The 27,499-nt window shown below is 38.1% G+C and overlaps 1 protein-coding gene across 2 annotated transcripts in view; it reads left to right on the top strand.

The window, feature by feature from the left end:
• Positions 1-279: 279 nt before the first annotated feature.
• LOC103038369 (protein FAM126B) overlaps positions 280-27,499 on the top strand; it is an 84,499-nt gene continuing 57,279 nt past the window's right edge. Inside the window, exon 1 of one of the 2 annotated variants that reach the window (XM_022680147.2) lies at positions 280-1,042. The gene's annotated coding sequence lies outside the window, so the exon portion shown is untranslated. The remainder of the gene's footprint in view (positions 1,043-27,499) is intronic. The other variant, XM_022680148.2, reaches the window with a different exon arrangement.

Raw genomic sequence — 27,499 nt, 5'->3', positions numbered from 1 at the left:
TCGAGGCGTGAGATTACCACAGCTTGTACCAGGAGTTGGGTGGCCTGTTGCGTCAGAAACGGTCAAATTTTTCCGATGTTGTAAAGCGCAAAGCGGCAGGATCGAGCAACTGAGGCCACATGGTGCGTGAAGAGAAGCTGGTCATCAACCATAACACCCAGGTTCCTAGCAACCTTTGTCGGTGAGAGAGAGAGTGTCGATGGTTATGGCAAAGTTGTGTTGAATAGAAGGTTTTGCTGGTATGACCAGAAGTTCAGTCTTTGAGAGGTTTAGTTGGAGGTGATGTTCCTTCATCCATGCGGATATGTCTGAGAGACACTGTGATATTCGTGCAGAGATTGAGTGATCATCTGGTGAGAACGACAGGTATAGCTGAGTGTCAATAACAATAGCAAAATGAGCTGTTTGGCATTTGCAGAGAATATGTGGCAAATTTTTCATGGTCACAACATTTGTAGGGTGAGCATGCTTACCCCACAAATGCATTTCCCTTATAAATGTGGCTCAATTTAAAAGGAAAATGTATAGGCTATCTAACGGTATAAGATGTATTGCTAATATTTATGGTTACAAAAAAGAAGTAATCTACGAATGGCACATTTCCTGATTTTTGTGCTATGTTTATTTTGTGTGTACTAGGGTTACTACCTAACTCAGGGGTTCTTTGGAATTGAGGGACTTTTATTTTGAAGTCGCGTGTCCGCTGCTTGATGTGTTGGGCTCGTGCTTTCCCAGTCAGCTCGCGGTGACCTCTGACAGAGCGCGCGCTCGCTCGCTCGCTGGCTCACGGGGCTGGAGGGGCTGGAGCTGCAGGCTGGGCTGAGCGCCGCGGCGGCGGGGAGATGAGAGCGAGAGCCGGTCTGACGGCGGCGTCCTGCGTCCTTCCAGCCGCCGGAGGAGCGTGACTCCCGGGGTCTGAGAGCAGTGACTCCCGCTCTGTGACTGAGCCGCTGCTGGAGTGTGGATTTAACCCTGGGTGCTTTGGACAGAGAGGCTGGAGCCGGGATGTTGCAGTGAAGATCACACAGCTGTGTTTAACCAGGTGAGAAGGGCGTAGGAGCGGGCTTGATATTGGGGGGGACACATTTGCCAATATGAACCCAAGCCCACCCAATAGTTTCCTAGAACAACATTTGTGGAAATTACTTTTAATTAAAAGTAAATTATTATTATAAGGTGATTTTACAACCTAAACATGTTACTCCACATTACAGCTACTGTTGTTAGAAAAATTATGCAAGCAATGTCTGAGTTATCACCTAATATTTAAAATAATATAACAGATTATTATTATTATTGTTATTATTATTATTATTATTATTATTATTATTATTATTATTATTATTATTATTATTATGTATTGGCATGTCAATTCTGTTGTATATTTACATTTTCTCCTGCACTTTTATTTTTTTCTACTGAGAGCTCTTCTTTAGATGGTGTCCTTTTATGTAAAAGAATGTAACTTTACGTATCATAGAGACTTTTATAAACGTCAGGATATGTGGTCTTACTGTGAAATACAAATGAACAGAAGTCACGTTACAGCAGTGTTTCTCAACCCAGTCCTTATATATTCTACTGCATATTAAAACTGTTCTGCATATTCTAGAGCTTCCTCTGGTGGATATACATGATTAATTTAGGCTCCATAGGGGGCTAAAGGATTTTAACAGGTAAACTCAGTAAATTACTGTTTATTAGCTGATCAGGTGGAAAACACTAGTTTAGGGCAGTGATCGGGGTTAAGTAACTGCTTTAAACTACCAACTTAAAGTACTGTACGAAATTCTGGCGATCATCTACATCCAGCTTCTAGATAACTAGTTAGTTAAATCAATTTTCGTTCATTATAGCTCACAGTAAGTCCTGTAATCCTAAATGAATAAACAGTTTGAAAATTAAAGTGATTAGCTGATCAGGTACAGGGAAACATTACATATATATTTTATTTTTTTCCTTTAACCCTGACTCCCAATCTAGCTAATTCCAAAGATAAGCTTACACACTAACACAGCTGCAGTTTATTAATCACAGTGGGTTTAAACTGTGTGCTGATTCAGAGACGTGTATTTTTAACCAGCTATCAGAAACATATCATCACAGTTGAAGTGGTTAGCCTATCGTTACCTTTCTTTTAGTAAAATCTCCGTATATCCAGATCTGTTTTAAAATCAGCCGAAGCTGCTGCGTCCCGATCCCGCTGCTAAATCTCACAGCGAGGGGGCGGGGCTTCCCCAACAGCAAACTGCCTCTGCTCCGCGCGCCGCAAAACCAGCAAGCTGATTGGCTGTTTCTACTGAGAGGCGTGACTTAATACCTGAACCGGCTCCGTGATTGGTCCGGTCTGTCTCCTCATTAATAGTACAGCTGACCTGAGCGAACTGATATAATTTTTTGGGGGGACAAATCCACCTGTTTCTAATATTCCCCCCCCCCCCCCCCCCCCCGGTTCCTACGCCTATGGCGAGGTTGATGATAATGTTTATTGTGAGGATGATGATGATTGTGAGTATAGTGAGGATGATTATGTTGAGGATGATTATTGTGAGGGTGATGATGATGATGATGATGATGATGATTGTGAGGATGGTAAGGATGATGATTGTGAGGATGGTAAGGATGATGATTGTGAGGATTGTGATTGTAGGGATGATGATTCCGAGGATGATGGTGATGATGAGGATGTTGATGGTAAGGATGATGATTGTGAGGATGGTGGTGAAGATGATTGTAATGATGATTGTAGGGATGATAATTGTGAAAAAGGTGATAGTAAGGAAGATGATGTGAGGATTATGGTGATGATAAGGATGGTGATGGTAAGGAATGAGGATTGTGAGGATGTGATGATGATGGTAATGATGATGAGCATGGTGATTTATTATGGTGATGATGTGGCCACAGAAGCAGTAAAGTTCACCTCAGGTTTGTAGGATTTATCCCTCTATGCCATAGTGTTGCCGTCAGGCAAACCAAATTTTTGATTATTACACAATAGCATAACATGTTTGCAATATCCAGTCAGAAGGTGTTCAGTTCAGCCAGTGTTCATTGGCTTGTTCAGCTGGTACTGATGTTTGGTGTTTTTCCACATTCACAGAACAGAGCATTTGCTTGATGTTTGATATTCAAATCTAGCAGCCAATTCACTTCTATCCTGGCATCACTTTCAGAATGGAGTGAAGCTCATTCTTGCTGTGTGAAGCTGCAGCAGTGTGTGGGTTTAATCAGTGATTTTGCGCTGCTCTATCTGGTGTTATGTAATCCTGGTGATTGTATTCAAATTTATTGACTCAATATTTGCCTGTGGGCAAATACTTTTCCTACTGATCATCTGTCAGCCTGTTTAGCAGCAACACTCATACAACGTGTGCTAATATTCCTCCATAGATATCTTGTGTATATTTTCCCCTGTAGAATAAAAATAGTTGCTTGGTTGCATAGTTCAAGAATCATTTATTTCATTAGTTTAGTTTTAGTCATATATTTTCGTTTTTGGGAGCAAATGCGTTCTTCATTACATTAGACATAGTATTAATATTTGGTAGTTCAGTAGCAGGGCTGCATGACCCAAACAAGTTGTTTTTATATTTTTTCATCTTAGCATCTTAGCAATACTGTACTTCACCTGTCAGACCTCTTATGCCAGGTTCACACTTCACGACTTTTTGAGTCATCAGTCGTTGTGCTGTTCACACTACACGACTGGTTGTGCTGTAATCGCGAGTTCTTTAATTGTTGAGACTACATGACTGATCAGCAACACGGGGTTAAAAAGTACACACATTTTTTGTTAGACTCTCCATAAACAGCTCTGGTAATCCAGGGGATGTGTTTTGGACCTGTGGTTCTCTTTTTCTCCGTAATTCCATTGGCAGTATGAAGCCGCTGCTCCTAACTCCTAGTCGCTGACTGGGTCAGATAGATAGCATGCTAAATATTTGGCAGGTGTCTGCAACTGGTTGGCGATCACTAGTAGTTTAGTAGTTCACACAACATGACTGTGCGAACGCTGAGTGATCCCTGAGTTTTTGTCAGCCATCAACGAAAAACTGTCAGCGACTGAAAGACCAGGCTAAAATCGTGTAGTGTGAACTTGTCATTAGTCTTCTCCTCACTGCTGAAGCTTAGACATAGACCAATCTTAAGCTGAGCTAAAGGCTTTGCCATGTGGGTCAGCCAGACCTCTTCCTGTACCTGTTTTCTCCAGTTTCCAGATGTAGGAAACAGTACTCACCATATTCTGGCTTTATTTGTAATTTCTATGAAGGAAAGGAAAGACGTTATTTAGTATTTGTTCAGATAAAAGAACAGAACACACTGCACTGTTGAATGCGTGTGAACTGTTATCTTAAAATAAATAAAAATATCCCTCTGTTCTCTCACACTGTTTCACTAAAATCTTCTCTTCAGCCGCATGTTCTATAGTATGAGGCTCTTAGAATGCAGCACTTATTTAATATTTAATGCTTCACTTACCTAATGCAAAGCATTTAGTGGAAAAGTTGAAAATGTTAAGTGGGGAAAGTGTAGAAGAAGAGTCAGCTGTCATTAGTCCAACCCCCAAATAAAGCTAAATCTACAGAGAATTCCATCTTTTTACTTTAAAAGCCACAAGACTGGGCGATGGAGTGAGGAATCAGGATCTGAGAAAAAGAAAGCCCATCTCAAAAAAAAAAAATCCATGCCATCTGTTCTTCTTGGACTCTTGTTGGTACTTTTCTTTGCACACATTTTTTTTTTCTCACAGTTGTTTAATTTCAGAGAAAATCTTAAATATCTGTCCTTGATCGTAAGACTGGATAATTAAATAAAAATCTATCTTAAGCAACATTCACATCCTCAAACACTATCTTTCTGATATTGTTCCCACTGTTTGAGTGTATGTACTATTCCCTTATTAAACATACTTCATCATATGTGGCCAGCTGAGCAACTTGAGCAGCTTTTACCAAAGAAAAATGGTATGTCTGTCATTCATTAAAATAATAGTTAATTAATCATAATAGCGATACAATGTTCAGTTCAAGTATCATGATATTGATTTGTTTAGGTTTGATAATAAAGCAAAAACAATTTACAATTACAATTTACAATTTACTTCACACTTTAACAGTTGAATAACAATCATTAAGCCAGTTTTATTCGTAACGGTGAAGCAGATGTACGCGTGGTCCGGCTGGACTCTTCCAGTGTGCTTTCATCTTTCCGTGGTTACCCACCGAGACGCTGTCTATTTTTGGCAACATTCATATTTATGGGTCCAGAACCTTGGCTGCAGCTAATCCCCACAGTACCATCTGTAGCACACCCCAGGACCTGCCCTGTGCTGATTTTGGACAGGAAGATGGAAACAGTTGATCTAACATGTTGTTCAGTCATGTGAGGGACCGACCTGTGGAAGTAACTAGTTTAATAGAAGCAGGGAGGGTCAGTTTTCAGCCTGGAGGGTTTAATCCCAGCACAGTTCCCTGCTCTGCCATGCCAGCTGAACCAGGTTATTACTAGAAGGGATGCAGAATAAATAAATAAATCGCAAAAGTGTTATTCATTGATACCTGGGCAAATGTTTATAATCAGCAATGTAATATTGCCATAATGAGTGTATTTTTCGCACTATAAGGCACGCTTAAAATTCTTTCATTTTCACAAAAAACATCAGTGCACCTTATAATCCGGTGCATCTTATGTATGAATTCTACAAATCTGGTATTAGGGAGCAGTAAAGCCACTATGCTGAAGTACAGCGCTATCAGGGTGAGTTTTCAGTAAAGTTTTTCTCCAGCACCGAGGCTGGAGCAGTATTAGCATTAGACGCTAACCACAGCGCTAGCTCTTTGCCGTTCAGAGGTGAGTATATCGGACTGTAGTCTGCGTGTTTACTGTGTTAAAACAAGCTGCGTTGCACAAACCGCTACCTGATAGCGCCCTGGCTTACTGGAACACTCAGGGGTCCTCAGTGTAGTGCTTTCAGGTGGCATTTACTAGCGCTAAGTGGCTAGCACTGCTGCTAACCGTGCTGTTGAAAATACCGTAAATCTAAGCTTACTGTAAATAAGCTGAAGTGCTTTACTTATCCAAATATACAGGAGAGAAATCTTTGTATATTAACATCTAGTGCTCATTCGACTTTAAAAGAAAATGTTTTCTTTAAGAATTACAGTTTTGTTTACTTAGGCACTTTCCCCAGCTTTCCTATTAGAAGGGAAACTTGGCAACACCCCTGTTTCGCACTATTGTCGTTTAAAATCAAGTTAAAATACAGTTAAAAAATCCAGTTATAGTAAGGATGGTTGGCATGTGTCTTAGTACTGAGAATAAAACAGCCCTTTTTCAAACTAATATAAATAAATAATTAAATAGGTTAATGGGTTTTAATCAGTTTAGATATGCTCAGTAGTCTAAACTGGTTTCTGTCACTTGTTAAAATCCAAAACAACACAGGCAGATCAGTGCTATAACACTTGATAACACTATGATAAGTGTCACTGTAAAACTGACACATACAGGGTGAAGAATATGTTGACTTCTGTCACAAACTTCACATCAGACACTATTGTTAAAAAACTTTCATTTGCATCATATTTTGTTAGCATTCCTACAGTGATGATAAAATCATTGTTTTGATGTTTTTGGCCTGAAGTGAAGTTCTAGAAAATTTTGTTTGATAAAATTTACAATCATTTTGTCAGACAATAGTAAAACCCAAGACTAGAGCTGGACACTGACACTACTTATAAAAGCCAATTAATGCCATAAGTGGTCTGAATCCTTCAGTAATGAGATGATATTTACATTCAGAGTTCTCCTACAGTATGTCTACTTGTGCAGTCTCATCTGTGCTGTTATTCAGCTGGCATCAAAATGTTCAGCTCATGGGAGAAGCGCTGCCCCCGTTCTTCCACCCCCCCGTCATCACGCCTGTGCCCACTGGGACACTCATGCCAGCAGTCTCTCTGCTGTAATTAGCTCTTTATGGATTATCTATACTGTCCGCTGTGTTACCCTGGCCAGTCTCTCTCAGTCAGCAGGGGGATTATTTAAAGACTTATTTTGGATGATATTTAGGACAGTTTTGCTTCGCAGGCAGGGACTATATATGGGGTTATATTAGAGCTGACATTCACTTTTCAGAGTCTCTGGTGCTTTATTATGCCAGTACTATCTATTATAGTTTTATATCCACAGATGATGAACACTTTAAAAACAAAAAGTAGGTTTGCCAAAAGAGTAAAACTCTTTACAGCAAGTAAACATGCCTTATTTTAGTAATTCAGTTCAAAAAGTGTTTATTTCGATTATTGTTGATGATTATGGCTTACAGGTAATGAAATTCCAAAAATTAGTATCTCAGAAAGAAAATTACCAATAATTATTACCTGCTGGAAAATGAAATCTGCATCTTCATAAAAGTTGAAATAAAACTCTTGTTTTAATGCCTATGATTTTAGAAGAATTGATAGATAAGCAGATGTCCCTATACTTTGATCCATGTGTAAACTAACCATGTCCTTTTCAGGAACTCTATGAACCGTCTCGCTTTTTAAACTCATGTTTGTACTTGATACAATCTGATAATGGCTGGTTTACATTTACATTTAGAACCTTCGACAGATACCCTTATCCACTAATTCTTACTGCCCTAGTGTTTATCATGTTACAGAGTATGTAGCATTAGGAGACCCGAGAAACACCCAGTCTGACCTATTTATATCTCCTGTCATTTGTCCTTAGGTACCCTGGAGCAAAGGGTAAACAGGTTCATCACAGGTACTCAGGGATTGTGCTGTGTGCAGTGCACCACAACCTCATAAACCAGATTAGTGCTTACTGAACACTTTACCAGGTTAGCCAGGTTAGCTAACTCAGTGGTTCTCAACCTGTGAAAGGTGTACTACTCATGGTGTGCAAAGCATCCCAAAGTGCTATGTCACCCACTGCACACCCTGATCATCATAAAGCAGAGGCATGTTTTCAGAGACAGGCTGCAGTCACAGAGCTCCTCAACAGACTGGGAAGATCTTTTGTCCCCAGAGCCAGCAGGCTTTTTAGTTTCCCCCTTTAGAAATGGGACACTGTTACAGACAGAGTGCAAACTTATGGGTACATGCATGTATATACAGTACCAGTTAAAAGTTTAGCCACACTCTCCTTAATATTTGTTCTTTATTTGTGTTATTTAATTTCTTACATTTTCCATCCATTTATAACTGACCAGAAATAAAATTTAAACATCTTAACATTTTAGCTTGAAGAGAAAATGGCTAACGGCTCCACACAATGTTGAAGAACCATTGACAAATGAAATAGCATGTATGATGTGTGGAGTCCACATCTAGCTTACTGTGTATGTGTGGCACGTGTTCTTGTGACGTGTGGGTGGTAGGGGTGGGCAATATGGCTCTAAAATAATATCACGATATTTCAGGGTATTTTTGCGATAACGATATACTTGGCGATATAGGAAAACTAAAATAATTAATTAATTTCAGGAATATAGTATAATAGTATAGAATATGTACAGAATAATCATAATGTGGCAAAATAAATAATATAGCATAAAATAATATAATGCAGCAAATAATATTGCAGAATATTTAGTGCATGCATATAAACTGCAAACTAAAACAATTATACAATAAATACACCTAAAGCTTCACAGTAAATAATAGACTACTTTTAAGACAGAACAGCCCTTTTATCACGATATGGATTTTTAATATCATGATATTTCTGTGTCACGATATATTGTATACGATATAATATTGCCCACCCCTAGTGGGTGGTACATAAAAATTGAGATTTGATCACGGGTAAAGCTGGTATGTGGTTCAGAAAGTTTGAGCCAGGTGCTTTGTAGTCCACACACAGTGTGTGTGTGTGTGTGTGTGTGTGTGTGTGTGTGTGTGTGTGTGTGTGTGTGTGTGTGTGTGTGTGTGTGTGTGTGTGTGTGTGTGTGTGTGTGTGTGTGTGTGTGTGTGAGTGTGTGAGTGTGAGTGTGAGTATATACACGCAGTCATACGGTCGTCTTGTGACTTTGCATCATGTGACCATGCATCTCACATGGTCGGAGCTAACATAAAATAGTGCTACATCAGCAGTAATGGCAGTGATTATCACGTGAAGGACAGGTTATAATGTGGAGTGGAGGTGACGCTGGATCTGCACAGTCATGTCTTTTTCTTTCCTCCTGTCATCTTCCTCTTTTAAGTCTGAGCTCAGCATCAAGTAGGGAAAGCTGCTTGCTGACCGTTTCCATTTCTCATTCTGTGCTCTAGCGCAATATAAGTGCACTTTATGTCACTGGCTGAGGTTGATTGAGTGCACTCTGACTGCAAATGATTAAACTTAAGGCAAAGGGGGCAGAACTCCTTGGTGGGGCTGATTTTATATTGATTATTCTTTGATACAAAAAATCTATAAAATAATTTATATAAAATAAATTTATATTTATCTTTTGGGGGACTTAGGTTTTATGTAATATGTGTTCAAATGGACGAAAACATCGTTATCATCATCAGTGCATCTATTGTACAGCTGGTGTGCAGTTGATTAACCCATGAATGTGTTATGTCGTTCTCTCATTTCTGGTGAATATCATCGTGGTGATTGATGAGGTGGTGGGGTGGTGACCATCCAACATCCTGACCACACTAAAGCTTTTTCTTGCTGAATGCAATTACATTCTTGCAGCTTCAAAATCTTTTAGAAAACTAATAAAATAAGTAATATGCTAAAACTAACATGCATAGAGAAATAGACACTTTGGTGCTGAACGAGATGCACTTATAATTTATTCTGCTCCAAATTCTAGATGTGTTCTTGTTGAACATGCGTAAGGCGTCTGTGTGAAGAAATGTTAACGAAATAGTCAATGACTGACCTGACCTAATGTCTCACTACCTGTTGATCATTGTGCTTTTTGGAGTCAAGGAAAATTTAAGAGCTGAACATCATTCTGTGGATCATGACATTGAGTTAATTGACAACCTCACATAATCTTTCGTTGTGATGTTTCATATACTGTAGGATACAACCATGTTTCACAAGTAAAAAAGTAGTGTTTACCATCTTGAAGCCTTTTGACATTTTTTTCCTGACCCAAGTGTTGGTAGGTTGGGGAATCTAAAAGCTGTTTTGGAGCCCAGGACTATCACTAAGCAAACATATCTCATGACATCAGTTAGGGGACACACTGGATTGCATCTTGATAAATTGTGGGTATCACAGGTAGTAAAGAGGTATTTCGCAGTAGTACAGCAACTCTGCTAAAGTATTATTACTATATAGCATTATAAGGGAGTTTCAGTGTAGTTCTCTAGCACAAAGGCTGAAGCAGTTTTAGCATTAGCTGCTAACTGTGCTAAGCGCTAGCTCTTTCATCATATAGAGGTGAGTATATCAGACTGTAGTCTGTGTGTTTACCATTTTAAAACAAGCTATGTGGGATGAGCTGCTACCTAATATCACCCTGGCCTACTAGAAAACTCTGGATTCCTCAATGTAGCACTGTAGATGCGGCATTTACTGTTAGCCGCTAATGCTAATTCTAATGCTGCCTCCCTCAGCCTTAGTGGAAATCTGGATTTCTAAGCTTACTGTAAATAAATGGAAGCACTTTTTTCACCAAAATAAACAATTAGTGTTAGTAAAATATTGATATTTGATGCCACATATCAATAATGTGTTGCAAACGAAATGCTACTATATATCGATATAGCAATATTTTGTCTAGGCTAAAGCTAGGCTAGATCCACAGCAGCTCTTTCTTTAAACCGTGGAGGTGAGGTGTGTTTAACAGGCTGGAATGCTTGGCTATGTGAATGGACTGTCCTTGGGCTCGGCAGTCTGTTCTGAGCCCTGCCCATGGGATGTGATACCAGGCCGGTGTTTGATTAGGGCTATTGTAGACGAAATCAATTGCCCTTGTGACTCAGTTTGTGTGTTAGAATGGACTTTGCTCTTGTTTGGCTATAGCAGAGCTCTTCCTTACTCTGAGGTACGGCTTCTCTCATTAAACTTTAACCTAACTGTCTACCACTACACATACCATGTAGGATGAAGTATGGCTAAACCCAACACATTATGATGTGTGCTGAATGATTTATTAGGATTTGGGAAAGATTAATGATATGTTATATGAGAAGTCCGCACAAAGGCTATTCATGTAAATATCCTTACGTTTGTGTATTGGCAAAAACCTGACAATATGATATTAATAAATTGCCATTTTATTTGTTTAATAATAAAAGCTACATCTCTCAACACCATTGGATTGTATGTTGAAATATTTTCAAGTTTTCATGGGGTGTCCTAATTTTTTCACATGACTGAATGTTGAGGTCAAGTTGCTCTGTCCTCTAATTTAATATATTTAAAATGAAAGACATCTGTATCTGTATTAGGGGTGTCACGATTCTCTAAATCCTCGATTCGATTTTATTTCCGATTTTAGGGTCACGATTCGATTCGATTCTCGATTTTCTTTTTTCTTTTTTTACAGCAGATAGGCTTATTTCAAAAGGTGGGCTTGATATAAGTGATGCAAAGTGATCTGTAATACACCACAGTAGGCACTCATGGTCAAATTTAAATAATTTAATTAAGATATATATGTAATGCCATCTAGTGGCTTTTTTTGGTAGCAGCAGTGTGCACTATTAAAACAGCAAATGTGCAATATAACAAATAAAATAATAATAAAAGACAGGAACAGTCATGTACAAAATAATAGAACAATTAGAGCCTTAACAAACTGACAAACAAAACTCTATCCTACTATAACAGTTAAACATGAAAGTTTTTTTTCTTTAACAAAGATATATTAGTAACTTTATCTGAGAGAAAGATGCTCCTTAAGGTACCAAAACTATAAAAAAATTTAGGCTAGACAAAACAACTGTTTTGTATTTTTATATTTTTTAAAGTTTTTCTTTAAGAAAATGAGAATGTCCACATTCTCTGGAGAAAGGGATGCTCTTTGAGCAGTCACAATGCGGCTACAGTGTGCTGCACCATTTGCGTAGCGCGCGTCAATCCTCTTTTTGACTTCGAGGCTCGAGACCATGACACAAAATCACATTGGAATCCTGTTCGATATGTTGAGGACATTTTCTAGAAGTTTTAGTTAGTTTTATTTATATTTTGTTTTTTTTTTCTCTATGCGACTGTTAAATTATAATTAACATGACTTTTACATCTTGCCAACTCAACATTTCCTAAGTAGAGGGAAAAATGGACAACAGTAGTAAGTGAGGGTTTCAGTGGTAGGGTAGTGATGTAACAGACGCCATAAGCACTAAAGTTAATTAGGCTAATTGGAAGAACTGAACCACTCAGAGTTTGCAGAAATGTTTAAACAGAATGGCGTAGATGAAGCTGAAACTTTATGAGAAGCTCTGTTTTTTTTTTATGCATGCGCTGCAGTTTACGAGCTTTAACTGATCAGCTTTAACTGGTCACATTAAAATGTGGTATGAAGTGAACAGCCTAAAAAGCAGCTGATTTGGAGAACAAATAAAATGTAGGCCCCTATACTTGCTGTGTGAATATCACCAAAGTGTTCCTATTCTGATTTAGTTTATTTGTATCTTTGTTTTGGTATGACAGTATCTGGGTAGCTTGTTTCCATTCCAGTTGATTTAATTTGCATTTTACTGCTTTAAGTTAGGTAATATTTTATTAAGTTTAATTTTAATTTGTAATAATTAAAAAATACTTAATTGTTCTCAGGTTTCAGATAAATGTCACCTGAAGTCAGTGATCCAACATGTAATTACATTAATAATGCACTTTGTAAAATAAAGGTTACTAGACAGATATATGTGCCTCTTGTCGATTTGTCATGTTAATTGAGAACAGTTGTACCATTTAATTAAATTTGCCTCACATGACCTTGGATATCTTGCACTGTGATTTTTGTGCATGACCACATTTCAGTGATAATGCTCAAAGGCCCTTGGTTAAAAAAATACCAATGTGTGGTTGTAGTAAATTTGCTTTATGTGTCTGTATCTCTGTTTGTATCATAATTGGAATAATATTTTCATTGTAGCCGTTAGGACACTGTGGCCTTGGAGCGTGACTATGTGTTTTATCCTCCCCTGCATGAGACCACTCATGACTCAGTGAGACAGGTAATGCTAACGGGGAGGTGCTGCTCAAAGTGCTTACTCCTCTTTCCAGGAGCAGATTGCTCACAATCTCCTATATTATTTAATATCATCCTTTTATTATTGAGAGGTTATATTTTTCTGCAGGGTTTTGCATCTCTGCAGTGGTGCCAAGTGCCACTTTCTTATAAGCTTGGATGATGATTATTAAGAGGTTACATTTTCTTAAGACAAATTAGAAGTCACATATTATTACAACAGATATCGTTTGGAGAAATCTAGAAAAAATACAGAACCTTGAAAACAAAACCAATGATATGAACTAGAGAAGTGGGCAGTGATGAATAAAGTTTAGAAGAGATAAAACAAAATAAAATGCAAGAAAATAATTATGGGCCTTTTAACTGTGCTGCACCAGAGCTGACCCTCAATGAATTACTGAGAGAAAATAAAGGTTGATTGAGTTAGTTAAACTGTTTGTACAGCATTAGGTGCAGTCTTGGTTGTTGTATTTGTTGTTTTAACTATTTGTACACCATGGTTAAAGTAATCAGACTAAAAGCTCTCTGATGGATCTCTCTCTGAAGTTCTGGACTTGTTTTGGCAGGCGTTTCTTCGTGTTCAGCACTTTCACAGATTTTTTTTAAACGCTCAGAGCAGGTCCAGTTTATGAGCTGATGGTCTCGTGATGGTCCTGCAGTTCAAGGTGGCCCATTGTTAGTACAGGGATGAAGGTTTGTATGGTTCAGCACTTCCTCTGTGTTTCTGCAGAGGAAGGAGAAGGACGCACACAGTCAGCAGCTCACTGTGAGGGAAAGGCTAGCTGAGTAGCTTTCTGCTGTAAGAAACGCTAAGATAAGACTTACTTTCTGCGGTTCTCGCTTTCCTTTCATCTTTCCTTTTTTCCTTTTTTGCTCTTTTAACTTTTTTTCATGTCCCTATGCATCACTTTATTTTCTTAGATGGGCTCCATTCCTATATCTTCCTCACTTCCTGTACTCTTCTGTTCATTCTTAATTTTCTGTAGCGTATTTTTATTGTAATGAATAGTTTTCCTCCTTAAGATATGATTTATGTATTTGACTCATACTGTGCACAAATAGTTTTATTTCCCCATTTAATGTACAGGTTTTTGCACCTTAAAACATTCATGACTATTTTCCAACCTTTCTGTCTCCTATATATAAACAGTCTGGTTTGATTCCTGAGCCTGATATTTGCAAAGGATCTCTGTTGTGATTGGTTGTGCATTGTTCAAAAAGCAATCTGGTCTAAAACACTCCTTATATCTTCAGCATTAGTGGGCAAAGCTAAACTGCTGTAGATTAAATAAGTTTATATATGTGAACATGCTGGTTTTGATGCAATAATAATATTAATAGTTTTAAATGGACTGAACCATCAGCCATCTGAATTCTAGAGGTGTGCCAAAAAATCGATTCACATAAGAATCTTGATTCTCATTTACTACGATTCAGAATCGATTTAAAATGTCCCAAAATCGATTCTGAGGGGCGGGTTTTAGACTGATTTTGGGCTGGGTATTTTTGTTGGACCTGGCAACCCTGGGGATAGCGCTTGTCCTTTCAAACGGAGATCTTCCAGACACACACAGAGCGTAGGTGTTTGAGAATCACCGGTAAGATGGCAGAACAAGCACTATATTACATTAGATTAACGTGTAGTTTCAATGTTTTATGGCAGAATGCTTCATAACAAGCATAAAAAAGATCGCTAGTAGTTAGTTTCAGTAACTGTTAGCTAGCTAACTAGCTAACTTTCCAGTTCCACCTTAAATAACGCTACAGGTGGCAGCGGGCTGCAGCATTTAAGGCGGAACGGAAAAATACAATAAGCTAATCAGAGCTAATTTCAGCTCCTCATCACAGAGGAATTAAGGAATGGACCATATGAATTAATTTCTCCACCTCCTGCCCCCTTTCTGAAGAAATACAACGACCTTAAATTAACTAGTTAATCAGCAGCTGCTCCTGAACTTTAGCGCTCCACTGCTATCATCACATCAGCCCAGCAGCGTCACCTACACACCACCGCTAGTAGCCTGGTAATAAAGCAGTGTTATTTATTATTTATTTATTGTTCATTAACGTCATTGTGATATCCCAGTGATTCCTCTGTCACTGAGGACCCACATTCCTGCACATTTTATTGTTTTTGTAACACATTACCTGCTCCAGGACCAGTGTATATTATGGAGGGGTTTTTTTTCAATAAGATTCATAAGCCAGAAGCAGAAATTTTTATAATTCAAATCGTTTTGAATCAAAAATCGATTTTGAATCGAATCGTGGCCCCCAAAATCGGAATCGAATCGAATCGTGAGATAGTAAACGATTCCCACCCCTACTGAATTCCATCAACAAAGAGTTGGTTATTGGATGCCTCATGAATCAAAGAGCCATTTGAAGTAGCCTCCTATATGTGATGGAGAGTGAACAATAAATATAGAAAAGAACAGAGGTATTGCCAAAAGAATAAGACTGTAGCAGAAAAACATGAACCTACAGGCACTATGCCTAATACTAAGCATATTCTCTAGAATAATGGTGCTTCATCCAATAGGATGGTGCCCATCCAAAATCCTAACCTCACTAATACTCTTGTTACTGAATACAATTACATGAATCTGATGCAGTCTAGTAAGATATCTTCTCTGGACAGTAAATACAGTTACAGCAAACAAACCCCAACAAAAGCAGGATAAACTATTTATAACCCCCTTAATTTTAGATGAAACAATGAATGGACGTGTTCTAAAACCAATACGTTTGGCCACATTGTGTGTCATCAGGTAGGTCTGTGGTTTATTAAAGGGACACAACATTTTAATCACATTTGCCAATGTAGTCCAGTGGAGAGTGACTGTTATTGTGTGTTGTGTATAACAGTATCTGTATCTTTATAATCAATATCTTGAATATTTTGCTGGATAATTTGTGCCTTGTTTTGTAATGTCTGTCCTATGATCAGATATGGATTAACTTAATATTTCTGATCATGTGGATTTAAAAGATGACTTAAAACTTGTTTCTCTAAACTTAGAGAAGACAGTGGTGTGGGCATTGGGGACAGTAACTGATTAACCCTGTGTCCTGTGTGTGTGTGTTTGTGTGGTGTCATGTTTCCATTGTGTCTGTGAGCACACTTGGCGCTCCAGTATTGAGTTGCTTGAGGAGGGCAGTGATGAGGAAGGAGAGCATCACTCTCAGATGATTTCCCAGATTAGATCAGGGATCTGTCTTTGACTGCGCAGGCATGTAGACCCGAGAACTGCCCAGCAGGCCGGCCTGCGGGAGTCGATGTGTGACTCACTGTCTGAGTGACTGAGGGAGTGATCCTACATATGTAAGGATAGGCTAAAAATACATGCAGTAAAACACATATAGTAAAATGGAGCAGGTGCAGAAAAACAGTGGTTAATGAATTTCAGTCTTTCCTGTGAGGATAAAGTCATCAAGAGCTGGTGTGTGACCACTATGTGATTAGAAATGTAAACATTAAATAGTTCCCCAGTGTACTTTTTGCTGGTGCTGAAGCTGTAGTTTTAACATTCTTAGCATATACGCTAACTTCATTCTTCACTCTGCTTAACTCGCTCTCTCTGGTGTGCTGCTGCACAGGGAAAACGCAGAGGTGTCATTTTTTGTGCTTAATTATACTTTGTTGGGAACACTTTATTGTAGGACACTATTCATAAGGCTGTATAACGCTTACATAAGCCTTAATGTCAGCTGGTGTAAACCTACATAAGCATTTATTAAGGCTTATTCCAACAAGTGCCATTTGTCCTATCATTTTGAAATGAACAATAGCAGACTTTGATCATAAAATGGTGTAGGAATGGTGTGATAAGTGTTTTTGGAGGTGATGCTCATCAGCTATGGTCTTCCATCTAGTGAGGTACTGATCCAATTCCGATACACAAGAGCCAATACCATTTCCAATAAAACATTCCAGTAAAAGAGCTTTTTATTCACACAAATATATTCATTTTTGTTTTACTTATTTCATATAATTGTCACTAGATTTTGTGTTATTCATTGAGCTTACATTATGCATTTGGGTCAAATTCAATGAATTTGAGTCATCTGTTGAAGTTAAGTGTTTCTGGAAAGGTATGAGTGAGAGTCTTCATGTCATAACCCCTGCTACGTTTACCTCAACCTCACAACTAGTGTAGGTGCTTGAATTGACAACATTTACAGACTAAAATATCACCAAAAAAAAACAACAACATAAAAAAATAGATATTTTCCTTAAATTTGCTCTTCTGAACGTTCTAAAAAGGCTGGTGTTTGTTTTACGCAAATTTGACAACAAATTTTACACAAATATGACTCTGGTTATACACAGTTCTAGTGAGAGGTCTTGTGCGGCTTCACCAAAGTTACATTGTGCAGTAAAAGCATATTAGCCCTGAGTGGGAATGATGAAGATGCTTGACTCTGAAGCTGATATAAGATGGTGCAGTTGCTACAAGTTGTTTTAATTCGTTTAAAAAAAACTGTATTGTTTTAGGTTTTTCAAAATATAGTGACAGATCTGCTGTGAGCATAGTAGGCATATCTTCCATCTTTTTCTATTTAATTTAATTTTTATGTTTTTAATGGCTGTGTTATTATTATATTGTTATATGTTATTCATGAATGGTTATACAACTGTTATCTGCTAGTTTGTGAACTAATGCAAATCACATACATGAATAAATAAAGAAGTATGTAACAGACAGCAGGATTGCTCACAGGCCTGTATGGGAGATCTGAAACCTATATCCGATGGAGAAGATATATGTCCAACCCAGGCCATTTGGAGTCCCCTGGATGTATGTTGGTGGGTGTGTGGGTGGATGGGTGTGTGTTCATATTCATAAATCAGTTTATTTCAACGCCCTTTCAATTTAGCAGTGACCCACACAGCACACACTGTGATGCAAGGCCACAGACCACGCTCTCAACACGCCGTATTACACACCCCCGTCCCTGGTTGGCCAGGCATCAGAACATCTCTTCCCCCTTCAGTTGCCACATCTGAGCTCTCCCATCATCAGTTGCAGCTATCTGGGCTATTTTTGCCATGATGAGCACATTGAAATCAGCAGGGAGAAGAAAAATGGAATCAGCACTGAGAGAGAAAGAGAGACAGAGGGAGAGAGTGTCAGTGAGAGCGAGAGAGTTAGAGAGCGAGAGGGACGGCTGTACTAGAGCCTGTGGCCTGACCGGAGTTCAATAATTCATCGCCCAGTGGATGGCGATGCCACATCTGACCTTGAAAGATTTCCACCGCAGGTTGCGATGGGTCAGTGCTGGATTACTTGTGTTTCTGTGTGGTGTGAGATTTAGGCTAAATTTGTTTGCATTTAGATGGAGTAAATGCGCAATGAATTTCTACTAGCTGTTTAGTGATGTTTAACTACCCTATTCGTATTTTGATTCTACCAGTCAGGTTGTGAGGAGCAGTAAAGCTACTCCACTGAAGTACAATGTTATAAAGGAGTTTTAGTGAAGTTTCTTCAGGGTGGAGCAGTATTAGCATTAGTCGGTAACCACAGCACTAGCTCTTTCGCTGTGCAGAGGTGAGTATAGCAGAATATAGTCTGCGTGTTTACCATGTTAAAACAAGCTATGTGGGACAAATCGCTAGCTGATAGGACCCTTGGTTACCTGAACACTCAGGGTTCCTCAGTGTAACGCTGCCGGTCAGCATTTACTAGCGCTAAGCTCTGCTAACCACGGCTAGCGCTAAGCGCTGCTAACAACGAGTGACCGAAATTTAAGGTTACTTTAAATAAACTAAAGAGCTTTATGTACCCAAATAAACTGTAATCTATGTAGATTCACATCCAGCACCCCCATTGGCGAGACCTGCTGAATTAGAAGGGAAACATGGCAACACCCTTGTGTGCCTTATGTATAAAAATAGACCATAAAATAGACATTTATTGATAGTGTGCATTATAATACGCTGCGCATTATACTCCATAAAATATGGTAATATTCATGGTGTGTGGCACTGTACACTAGCTTTCACACTGAAAAAATGGTTGATTTGTGAATGGGTTAAATATGGAAAAAAACAATACTACATCAAATCTAGTTTAATCTATATTATATTTCCCATTCTCTATTTCCCCTATGCCCTTTCACAACCCCACAAACTACATTATATAGACAAAAGTAATGACACACTTCCACATTACACCAACTGGAGCTTTTAAAGATCCCATTCTAAATCAAAATACAAATAGATATATCTATATGTATAAAGTGATCTGAATAAAACATGTTTACAGTGTTTTTTCTTTTTTTGCAGTTTAGTTTCACTGTTTTCATTCTGTTCTGATAGTTCCTCATTTTTGTACCTTTTCACATTAATTTTTGTGGAGGAGTGTGTTTACTTACTACACACAGCTTCCTTTCACCAAATGAATGTTTTTCGGCAACTCTGAATTTGGCTTTTATATTTTCCATTCCACCCTAAACGATGGCAGGAGGGTTGCCAGGTTTCGCACTGTGAGAACAAGTCATGTTTGTTTGGCTATAGAGAACTCCTGCAGAGCAGCAACAGCTGTGCAGATTGTAAAATCTACACATGGAGGAGTTGTGAGTGACTGAGAGACTTCTATTATTGGTGGAGTTTAGCTTTTAGCCAAACGACTGCAGTGTTCAAACTTGGCATGTCTGATTTTTCATCTGGCCATTTTGCTGTCAAAGCCCAGCCAATGATTTCTAACTCTTAATTAACTACCGTACATAGTGCTGCTGGGTGATGTGACCCTAAATCAATATCATGGTTAATTTAAGAATTATCTTGATTACTTTAAATAAACGATTATTTAAATGAACAGACACACAATTTTTTATTGGGTACAATTGAATGGGACAGAGTCTTAGGGTTTTTAAGGGGAGCACAAGCAGTGGGAAAAACGATAAGGGCAATATAACATCATTTAAAGATTCTCTGTTTAGAATAAATACTTCCAATAACTAGAGCTATTTTATTGTTAATGAGAGATACAATTTAAAGTGATTTAATGCTAATTTTCTATTAGGTCTGTCACTATAATTACGTTATTGGCTTATCATGTAATATATAAACACAAATACACCTTTGATTTTTACAAATACATGCTATATTTATGTTATAAATTAAATAAAACCACTGATTTTATATTTCTTTTATTTGGATTTATTTATATCATATATCAATTTTAGTTTATGAATATTCTTTATTAAGGTTGCTCTTAAAAATGGTGTAAATGCAATATTGTGCTATTATATTGCCTTTATTTTAACAGCATAAAATTAGTTTTAATAACAATAATATTTTTACGTTGCAGTTACTTCTAGGATAATATACTGACGGACCTATTTTCTACCATCTTAATCCATTAAATACTCAACCAGACAATAGTCCTTAGTCAGTTTCACAGATAAATTATCAGAGGAAAAAACATAGAGAACCTAAAATGCATTTACCATCTCTAAACTCACAACTGCCCTAGCTGTCTAGAAGAGCAAGACTTTACGCTTTTAGTGGAATTACTTTTGAACCATTCTGATCCATTGCTGCGGGCCACTGTTTGACACTCAGAGCTAGAATTGCAGTTGTGTGTAAAGCCAGTCCTCTGGGAGGTATTTAGTGCAGGTTCAATAGTGCTTCCACTGATTGCTTTGTGCTAATTGAAAAAAACACTTAATATCCAAAGTATAAGCTGTTTAATTGTTTAAAGAGGGGCTGAGTTGAGTGCATGACAGAATTTCTGTCCCTGTGCGTTTTATTGTATGTTAGATAATTCCAAACTTGGCTATTTTGAGGTCTTCTTTTCTTTTGGTTGTGTACAGTTTGCTAATATTCAGCAATTAAGACATATAGATGTACATTAAACTAGTATCATGTTAAATTGACTTTGGTCATGTCCCACAAAAGCTAAAAAACACTTTTCTTAGTTGTGCCATATGTGTTTAGGGCCTTCTTCACCGAATGTGGATGTGATTTCACTGCCAGTCACGATTTTACCACCCACTGCGCTGTCAACTGTCTGATGCCTTCTTTAGCATATTTCTGCTACTGTGGATTGAGGAATATGAAATGTTAAACAAACAGTGTAAAAAATGGAATGAATATCTTATACCTCTGGCACCCACTATTGGACCTCGCTCCAACTCTGGTGGGGGTGTCCCCAAGCCGTCGTATCACTTCATGATAGCTATCACTTCATGATCAATTTGCAAACAGCTATGCCATGACTTCTGACATGCCCTATGTTCCTATAATCTTGATTGTAAAGAAATCAGAGGCAATGAAATGCATTTTACATTAAGCATAACTACAAATGTAGCACAAACTAGGGGTGTGTCATATCATATTGTACGAAATAATTTCGCCAACATTTTTGAATATTATAAATGATATTATATCCCAAAATATTGTGCCATATCACCCACCACTAATTGTCAAATCTGGGTATTTTTTTTTTTTTTTTTTTACTGTTTTTAGCAACAAAAAAAAAAAAAAAAAGCTACTACTAGAGACTGATCATATCTGTCATTTATTTTACTTTAATCCAGGATATATGGATATATTATTAGAATCATGACATTCTGGATCATTAACTTCTGTTACAAATCTGATAAAATTATTGTATTTTTTTGTATTTGGTATGCAATAATAAAATTTAATTTTCGTTGCAGAAGTTTATTCATGAAATCTTTTTTAATTCAGTGTTTTGTCACATTGCCAAGAGTAACATTGACAAAAATATTATGAAATATCGTGATGTTATTCTTGGGCCATATCGCCCACCCCTAGCACCAACATACCTTTCATTGACAAACGTGTACTACTTGTCGAATTGTTTTTGTTATGAAAGGAAAGGCTTTCTTCTAGATTTTGGAGCATTGCTGTAAAGATTTGATTGCATTTAGTGGCTGGAGCTCCATCCTTCCTGAAAACCTCCATCATTCCACTGCTCTACAGCTCAATGCTGGGGGCTTTATACCCATCTAGTCCAAGCCTGGCATTAGGCATGGTGCCTAAAGGTTCAGATTAACTGCTCTGGAGAGTCACTATTCTATTGTGTGTTTGCATTTGCACATCTACGTCAGCAGCAGGCACAATCTAAAATTGCTACAATATGTGCAATAATAATAATAATAATAATAATAATAGTTACAGGCATAGCTATATTTGTAACTTAGCATAACTCTAGCATAGGCAAGGTTTGGCTGTATCACACCTGTTCCGGCTGAACAAGAAACATTTTAAATGTCCCAACAAGGTGTGTTAATCTAGGGTTGGAGCTGCATTCTGCAGGAAGGTGGATGTCCCACTGCAGTGTTATGGGCGGAATCTTCCTGTGTGATTTCCTGTTTTGTCTGAATTTAATTTAGACTGCAGAAATATGAGGTTTGGCTGAATGAAATCTGAATGACTCTGATGTGACTGAGATGGCGCTGGTCCATGACCTATTATGAGCATTAGCTCAACATCAGCAGAAAATGCTTGAACGCACTGGAGGAAAAGAACCAATCCGATACAGTTCAGGAACAAAGCTTATCTGAAATATCCCAGATATTGAGAGATTGTATCTATACTGGGTTCTTATGCTGGGCTTTTGTGATGTGACGTAGGGTGTGACAGTCTGTGCACAGTTGGCCATCCATCAGGTTTCCTCAGAGCTGAACTGGAACATTGACCTCAGTAATTACTGCCGCCCTTTTGGGTGCAGTTGACAGCTCTGATCAATCATAATGGCCATGAGCCTGATAGCAGGGCTGATGTGTTCCTGGTAAGGGCATGTACAGCATATGGTCAGGAATATATAGCTAGACAACTCGTTGTTGTAACACAACAAATTGAATCAGAATTCTGGCCCTGTATTTATTCACAATAATTTGGATTAATAAATGTAGCTGAAGCTGTTTTACACTTGCCCATTTTTACAGCTATAGTTCAACTTGACCTTTTCTCCACAGAAGGGCAGCAATAGCACTTATGCCTAGTGCCTACAGTGTGTACCATTAGAAAATAGGTGAAATACACCTGCAACACATGAGCACATGTTTGCAGCCTCACAATGAAGGTTTGGCTTTGTTAACCATTTAAGAGGACTATTAGTTTAATTATTCGATCATAGCACACACTCAGTATCTGTAGTTAACATATGTCATAATATTTTATGTCATATATGTATGTATGCTCTACTTTAGCTGCTGGTTGCTAAGGTTTTGCTAAGCAGTTCATAAGGTGGTGTTCAGCTTTTGCAAGGATGTTGCTAATGTATTGCTAAGTGATGCCATGGTACGTTTGTTGGCTACTAAGGTGTCATCATTTGGTTGCTTTGTAAAGTGGTTGGTTGCCAAGGTGTTGCTAAAGGGTTCCCATGGTGTACCAAGTATGTTCAGAGTGGTTGCTAGGTGTTGTTGTAAATGAATGGGAGTGAGAGGGAAGAACAAGTGATAAAAAACAAGAATTAGATGAGTGCAAGGCAGTATGGCTGTTAATTAGAGCTGGGGGACAAATTAAACTATGGACCTTTGGCTTGGACAAAAATAAATGAGAGAGAATAGGAGTGAATTGTAGAGAAAAGGAAAAATCTGCCAGAGAAATGTACAATGCACAACCATAATAATACTAATCCTTTATTGAGAATAGCTTCAGAGATCTTTTAATGAACACAGTAATGTAAACGCACTACTTTTTGTATGAATGTTATTTGTATTTATTCTAATATTAGTGTTTCACTGAGTAAATAACGTCTTCATAAACACTTTTTTATTTTTACAAGTGTTCACAACGTGCACAGTACTGTATATTTTGACCAAAATGTGTATAGGGAAAGAGATAATAAAGACACTGGTAGAACATATTAAAGCATTGATTTACTCTATGGAACACACACATATACATAGTTATGTTTATATGGTATTATGGAGTAAGATGTCGTAAATCCCAGCCCCACCCAGGAGTTCTGATTCCAAGCCTTCGGGACTGCTGCATATCTTGTTTTCCTAATAGCCGTCTAATGCACCTGATTCAGCTTGACTCTGCTAATTATGAACAGTATTGTGCTGGAGAAGGCATGTTAGAGCAAGGAAAACACAGCCGTGCAGGGTGCAAGGTCTCCAGGACTGGGATTGGGCAGAACTCCCCAAGAGATGCTGGTGTATTCACTTTTTATTCTCGTGCGCTGTCTGGCATGATCAGTTCAGTAGAATCTGGAGTATAGTAGACCTTAAACTAACATTTTTTTTGTGTATGATTGATTAATCTACAGCCTGTTGTTTTGATTAATTAACTAGTGAGACCAGTATGCCTTCTTTTTATGTTCTCACATTGTCTATACATCATTATAAATGTATTCTACAGGGGTTTTTCAAGGTAAAGCAAATGATGTAGAGTAGAAACTTGGTAACTCAAACCACTTTTCCTTTGATGTTATGAGTATAAGAACCTCTTCTCACCAGTGTTGACTGGTATTGTTTAACAAAACAACAGAAAGCATTTTTTTCTGTATTATGGACTAGGGCTGAGGCTAAAATGTAGAACAGACAACCTTGTGAAATTCTTTTTTCATTTTTTTTTATATACAAGATTTTGTCACACTTGTATCTTTTTAGTTAGTGTTCAGGCCCTACTTGTTTGACAAAAAATGTTTTCAGTGTCAGGACTTGAGAAATCAAAGAAAATAATTATAATAATCATTATTTAGTTTTATATTAAAGTAACAATTCTGTTTCTAATAGGCTGTTACACTTTCTAGTTATTAACAAGTGGTCATGGAAAAGGTTGAGAAACTCTTTTATAAAATACCAACCCTTAAGCTAAGTATAGGTGTCTGGATCTTGTTGTGTTGCTTCACAAACCTCAGACTGTTGTCATAAGATAACCAACAACTTGTCACCACATATAGTTATCTCCTTTACAGGCACTCCTCTCATTCCTGAGGCCTTATGTAGTCTTGTTAGCACACGTCTGAGTCACGGCGTGTTGCTCTTTTCGTGAATGGAGAGAAGTATTTCACAAGCTCTTATTCTCGAAGGCTTGCTCTCATGTTTACCCATTGAATAGAAATGCCCTTGTAGCCTTTCTAACAGCACAGAGCCTCCTTTTGTTTGTCCCAAGAATTTCCTCTCTCTCTCTCCTGCTTCATTTTGTTTGGATGGTGTGAAATCTCCCAGAGGGAAAGTGCGGTTGCTGTGGAGGACTTTCTGTATTGGCTCTCGATGCTTTCTGCTCTCTGCGTTCTCTCTGGACTTAAGGCTATTTATTGATTGAGTCGTCAGTTCTTTGCAGTGTACTGAAAGCTATTACTGTTTGCTTATGTAAATACTAGGTTGTCAAGATTGTTTTATGCCTGGGGTCCCACAGGGATCTGCTCTCAGCCCGCTGTTGTTCTTTCTGAGCAGCTCTCTCCGGTGAGATTTAAGCATGCTCGTTACTGCCATGACTTGTTCAGCCATGTTTATCATTGCCTCGTCTTTGCCTGACTTGAACGCAGTTGTGCGTATGTATATGTGGCATGATGTACTTATAAAAGTCCTTCATTTGGACCTCTTGATTTAGGCCTAAATTTGTAATTTCATCTCTCGGCATATTCTGCATATTAAGAAAGTATAGTTACAGTTTGTGTTGTATATGCCACAAATACACTATATGTCCAAATGTAATGAGAAATACATTGACATGCCAGATTAGTATCATGTCTATGTTTGGCCTTCTGCACTAAATGTCTTTGTGATTTCAGCCAGAGTCACTTGTTTGTTTCCACAAACAATTCTAGCCAGAACACTGATCACAATCGTTAGTTACCAATCAACATTAAATTATAACGCTGTTCACTGTGTGTAAAAATATTCCTGGTACCTTCAGAAATCCATCCATCTGGCACCCACCATCAGGCCTTGCTTCAACTCAGATAATCGCATCTCCATGCAATGTGCCAGCGTTCAACCTAACTTGCAAGATAACACCTCAAAACTTATACAGTTATCTTCCAGTGGCATGCAGTTAATATAGTGGGTACCCCTTCTGCAACATATTAATACAATATGACATAACTATTGAACTAATCCAACATGGGCTTCGTTTTACAACTAAGCAATGCGTAGCCCCTTCATCAGAGTGCAGAGAAGGGGTAAGACAGTCATGGCCCCGCCCCTGAGTGAAAATCATGAATCTGATTGGTTTGATTGTCCTGCGACTTTGCTAATATACTCATTACTACACCCTTCAAAAAATCAGTAGAAGGGTCCCTGCAGACACATGGGGGCAGAAGAAGGGGGCAAAAAGCTTTGATTGGTTAGAACAGCTGTCAGTCAGATAAGAGTCCCATAGCAACTTGTGATATAACAATCAAAAATAAATGTTGGACCTTAAACAACAAAAGGTTTTCCTGACCCTGTAAGGGCATTTATGTACGTCACTGCTCTGTCGTCAGCTTGCGAATGTGTTGAATGTTGACAGGAACAGGAATGTGTCACCGTTCAAGTATGTGGCTACTTCATAACTTCTTTTCACCTTTGTTTGACTGGTTGCTCTGGGGCTCAGTGTGTTCTGATGAATGAAGTATAGTAAACAGGAAGCTGTGGCTGGTGTCCCAGTACTGTGACGGGGCTGACTTCCAGAGGAAAATGGCTTTTGGAAATTTAGCACATTGTTCTCCGAGTTTCATTAGCCTAAGCCACAAATAGCCAACAATGGGACTGGCGTCTAACAAGCTGCAGAAATATTTGGATACGGAATGTGTGAAACTGGGCGGGGGAAATTGTAGACAATACTTTTATTTATTATTTTTAATTGATCTTAACATGCGTTTCTGTTCTTCTGAATTACAACCTTTTAAGCAGGTGCATGTGTACTATATTGTTTATACTAGTCAGTATACTAGTACAGAGATTTGGAGTTTTTTTTCTGTATAAACAGGATTGATGGGTGAGGGGAGCCTGGGAATGCCTACATAGAGCTGGGTAAAGTTTTAAAACTTTTGATACCGGTACGGTACTGAATTCTGTATCAATAACCAAGTGGTACTTTTTTCGCTACCTTTTTCTAAATTGCAACCAAAAAATACGAAAAGCGAATTTATTTAACAGCCAACATGAGTAATCTCATTCTCATACTGTCATTATGAGAGGCTCCATCTTTTTGGGCACTTTAAGAACAAAACCAACACCATTACTTTAACTACTGAAACTTTTTAAGGAATAACAACATTAGATTGGCAAAATGAAATTAGATTTATATTTGTGATGTCAATCATTAAAAAAAATAATTAAAATCAGGATTCATTTTTATGTTGGAATTTCCCAGTATTATTGTGAGGGGACAGTAATAATAGTTTAGTGTGGTTTTGCCTTTTTTAT

The sequence above is a fragment of the Astyanax mexicanus genome, chromosome 11 (assembly GCF_023375975.1).
Source record: "Astyanax mexicanus isolate ESR-SI-001 chromosome 11, AstMex3_surface, whole genome shotgun sequence".
NCBI classification, from domain to species: Eukaryota; Metazoa; Chordata; class Actinopteri; order Characiformes; family Acestrorhamphidae; genus Astyanax; species Astyanax mexicanus.
The sequence above is the reverse complement of the archived record's forward strand: the minus strand, read 5'-3'. Positions and strand labels throughout refer to the sequence as shown.